This window comes from Physcomitrium patens, chromosome 16 (assembly GCF_059467195.1).
Source record: "Physcomitrium patens ecotype Gransden chromosome 16, ASM5946719v1, whole genome shotgun sequence".
Classification (NCBI taxonomy): domain Eukaryota; kingdom Viridiplantae; phylum Streptophyta; class Bryopsida; order Funariales; family Funariaceae; genus Physcomitrium; species Physcomitrium patens.
This window is the reverse complement of record NC_143425.1, coordinates 15080233-15085410: the sequence shown is the minus strand read 5'-3', so window position 1 is coordinate 15085410 and position 5178 is coordinate 15080233.

Below are 5178 nucleotides of genomic sequence, written 5' to 3'. Positions count from 1 at the left end.
TAATGGCATTCCTTCCAAACTTTTGCTCGCTCAAAAGATGATGCAATAGTGGCTGATTGGACCTCCTTTACAAACATCTTCAATTTTGGTGGGTGTAGTCTATTAACCAATATGGACAACACAAACGATTTCGACATTTGGTTATTTGGCCATTTTCGAAGTATATCTGCTACGTGACCATAATATGACTGTATCGCTTCTCCTGGTACTATTCTGATGTTCATTAATTTTTTTATAAGATGTTCTTCAAAACCAATTGGTCGAAAATGGGCTAAAAATGTATTTTTCAATGCCTCCCAATTGATAAATTGTCCCACAGGTTGGTAGTTATACCACTCAAATGCTGTGTCTTTCAATGTCATTGGCAGCCATCTTAACCAAATATCTTCAATTCTGCCATTATTAGCTACACATGCTGTTAAGAATTGAGACAAATATTGATCTCGATCTGTACCTAGAAATCCCCGAAAAGTAGGTAGTGGCACAACACTAGTCATACGATCGCCCACTGCACCCATTTGTACTGCAATCGAAACTGGTGGTCCTCCAGATGCCATTGAATTTCTTGTTCTACTAAACTCCGTTTTAAAACAATCTCTGCTTTTTCTTATTCTAATTTTTGAGCTCTCAGTGCTCCTCGATTTATTTTTATTTTTTGTCATTAGTTTTATTGGTTGAATTGCAGGTGAAAATGTCAGATTTTAAAATACAATATAGTTATCTTTATTGGCGACCAATTTGTATCAATCTAAAGAGCCACTATTGCTCGTTTTCGTGGTACCTCATACTGAAAAAATACCCAATGGAGTACCAAATTCTTCTACGTTTCCTTCTCTTTCAGTTAACGGCCTCAAGATTTCCACTGGAATGTTAACAAAATTTTTCGCGAGTGTTCTTGGCAATTTTTCTAACGGTACATACGACTGCAGAATTAACAGTCTGTCTAGTTCTTGATATGTTCGGATGTACCGACAAGCTTGCAACCATGATTTAATCCAATTTTATCGATGCTTCCTTTTAAGATTACGTTCTTACTCCTCTCTAAGCAAGTTCCTTCCTTGTGCTCTTCCTTGTCTTTCTCTCAACTGATTTATTTTCCTTGATGCAATGCTCTCATTCTTATTAACCATAATCTTGCTTCAAACACTACTAAAATCATCTTCCATTGCCAATTTTCTCACAAGTTTGGTAATTAATTCCTAATACTCAAAGCTATTATCACTCCCCGGTAGTGGCGCCAAAATGTGATTGCTCATTTTACTTATTTTAAATTAATCTAATGGAAATAAACCAGTATAGGGAGATTCAAACACGGGGAATGACTAGTTGCTTAAGCGTTCACGTTAGGGTCACATAATCAATTACCTCGTGAATGTATCGTCTCTATTTCTAATACCTGAACATACAAGGAAACTATAATCTCCTCCTCCACCTCATCGGTCTCTTCCTTATAGCAATTCAGTCCTACCAATAACTGCTATTTCCACCAATATATTCACCCTCATAATCTCTAACTGTAATACTGCACCGTCACAGCTTTCAACACACAATTACCCTCATTCCAATCATTGGAATTCTTCATACAGAACTGCCATTCACATTACGGTGTTTCATACAAACACAGACTCATTTTCTTTGCTGAACTACAATCAGATTTCAGCATTCAATCTTTCTTCTTCTCAAATAATATTAATCACATTTCCATTCCATAATTCACTTCACAATATTCAAAAACTCTCAATCTTCTTATTCAAAGAAAATAACAAACAAAAGAAAAGAGGTAGCACCAAGCTTACCCCGACTCACAACTATCTTAGCGATGGCCCTCGACTCATGACTATCACAGTCTGGCATCCTAATTAACTTCTACAACTCTTATATACTTTCCCCCGATTCTCTAGATTCTAACCAAAATTCTGTAATTAACCGCTTTTCATAACTAAATCACTTATCCGTACTCTTGAATTTCCTATTATATGGACTATTAATATATTTTATCAATATCTTTAAAAAATGAATTAATATCTATTCTACAGAGTTACTTAATGAAATAACATCAAAGGATTCAAATGAGGCTTTGTTGTTAATTTTGACAAAGAAGATGGAAACATTGGCTGTTAATCTCATAAAAGATAAAGAAAAGATGCATAAATTGACCAATATATGCTTGAATATTTGGTGCAGTAATTATAAAGGACAAGGCCATTTGATAATGGAATGTGCTTCATGACTCCAAATGATTGTGCAATGTACATTTTATGAGGGTGAGTATGCCACTACCAATTCTTGGAATTTACAAAAGCAACAATATTTTGATTATCAGACTATAATTCAATCAACTTTGTAGAATGTTAATCAAGTCCAGATGGGAAATAGGTTTGGCTAGAGTGGAAATTGTTTGAATAAACAAAATAAGAATTTTTTTAATTTTCAAAACTCCAATATGTAGAAATTATAAGTAATCATAACATACATATTAGTAGTGCAATGCTTCATTTAAATTTAATAACCAAGATCAACAGATCCAAGTGTATAGTAAGATAGAAGTTAATAATCAAGAGTCACAAGATTCTTCTGTAAATCAGGTAGAATGCATTCATGTAGTACTTACCAAAGGTCAACAAAAAGAAAAAGATTCAATTCAACAATTGGATGTACAATTGCAAAGGACCACTTCAATCCAATTATGGGAACTCGAGATCCAATATATGTACCAAAAACATTATCAATAATGGAACCTAATCCATCTGTGCAATCCAATGATGTTCTTAGTACCAAGGTATTAGTTCAACCTAAACCAATACCATTATCTAGGAAGTTCCAAGAGCCGTCTTATACATTAAAGGATCTTCTCATGAATAGATATTTTGAAAAAGTTCATTCAACTATTTTACATCCAAATTCCATAAAGAAAGATATATTATCTCAAGGAATTAAGTTGAAATCCATAGAAAAGAAGAAGGCTCTGGGAATCACTACCAATATGGAATGGAATAATATTTTGAAAGATTTGGATGCAATTCAGCCCTTTATTACAATGAAGCAACTTTTGGTAGTAGCTCCAAAATGTCATTGTACATTGAATTCCTCATTAATAAGATGTGGATCCCATAATAGAGAAATTTGTGAATTTAGTTTAAATCCCAATTCAAGAGCACCAATTATTGATGTATCTATTGATGGTATTCTTATTTTTGGAATTCAAGTGGATGGTGACTCTAGTGTGAATCTAATGAACGCTGATATAATGGAGGACTTGGACTTAAAATAATTATTATCCATGACATTGGTATTGAGAATGGTAAATCATAGTTGGGTAAAACCAATAGGTATCTTATGCAATATTGACACTGTAATCGCTGAAATCATATACAAGATTGATTATATTATTTTTCAATTATAAAGTTCTATATTATCCTATCCAATCTTATTGGGTTGGTCATGGCTATTTTAATCAATCCAAAGAAACATCAAAGAAATTATAAAAGAATCATGAAGAAATTCTAAAGAAATTTAAATAAAGTATTAAAATAAAATCTAAAATATATCTTAAATAAATTTCAATCAAATCTCACTTTGATCTTAGTTAAAATCCTAATAGTTCTTACTTAAATCCTAAAATAAATCCTAAATTCCAACCAATTCGTAAATCGTAAATCAAACCTTAATCAAATTAATTTAATCTTTGGGAAATTTAGAACCTTAATATCTAACAATTATATTATTGATCTTGCTTAAGATTTTACATGCTTCTTAACAACTAAGACTTTTTAACATCCATACTTATACCACAAAACTCAAGAAACCTTCAATTTTGTAAATATAATTTTATTTTTCAAAATCTAATCCAACAAAGAACATCAATAACTTTGAAAAGCTTCCAAAAACTAAATATTAACTCAATTGACAAAAAACCAATGGTCAAAAATTTCTTTACTAATCTGCTCTTAAATCTCTTTCTTTGATCTACCAAAAAATTCCTAGAGTTATTGTAGGATTGTAGTTTTGTGCCTTCGGATTTGATTTCAACCTAAGTTGACAATTGTTCTTCTCCAAGTATCAATATTTTATAATTTGAGGTAATTTTTGCTTAAAGCTATTAATACATTTTTTCTTAATATTTCTATATTAATTACTTATCTTATTTATTTTTATTTGAAATATTTATATTTCTACAAAGTAAATAGAAGCCCCTTCTGTAAAAAGTAGCATTAAGACTAAACTTTTTATTACCTTCTTATCACTTATTCTTATTTTTCTACAATATCTTTCTACTAGGCTCTTTTACAAAAACATCCACGTTTTTATTTTTTACTATATAATCATATCATTATATGATATTGGATCTTTAATAATCTCTCTATTATAATACCATCTTTTTAATCTAGGAATATCTAAGTAAGCATAGAATATTTTACATGTATAATGAATTTTTGGCCCAATATTAATTCAATAGGCATATAACCAATAACAATGCTATAAGTAATTCTATCTATCTATAAAGCAAATGATAAAAGACTTGGCCACTGCTTTAGCTTATCATTATAAGCCTTAAATTTAGCATTTATGATAGGAAGATGTCCTCTTTTACTCTTGCCATTAGCTTGAGGATTATAAGCAATTGTTAATTTTAACTTCACACTATATCCTTGAAATTATTTTGGACCTCTATTACATCTAATTTTCCTTGATTAATCCTTATCTTTTTAATATTATCATATCTATTAAAGATATCTTCTAAAATAAATCTATATATTCTATTTATGATCTTGGTCTTTAAAGCTCTTCCTTCAACATAGTTTGAGAGCTTTTTTATTATCAAAACAAAATATTTTATGCTTCATAATTCTAATGGCATAGCCACCAAGTTAGTCACCTATTAGAAATGCATAGCAAGTAGATAGGTAGGATACAATTCATTTCTAGATTTGACTTTGGATTACAATTGACATTCAGTGCAAGAAGTCCTAAAATCTTCCATATCTTTGTAGAGATCCTTTCACCAATATTGTTCGTTAATCTAATAGTAGGTAGTCCAAACTCCACTATGACTTATCTAAAGTATATCATAAAATTCTTTGAAAATCTAGTTCTTTATCTTAACATCGTCTACTATTCTCAATGGTACTCCATTCTTCTTTGGCCTCTTCGATAAGAAATTATTTGTCAAAATATAGT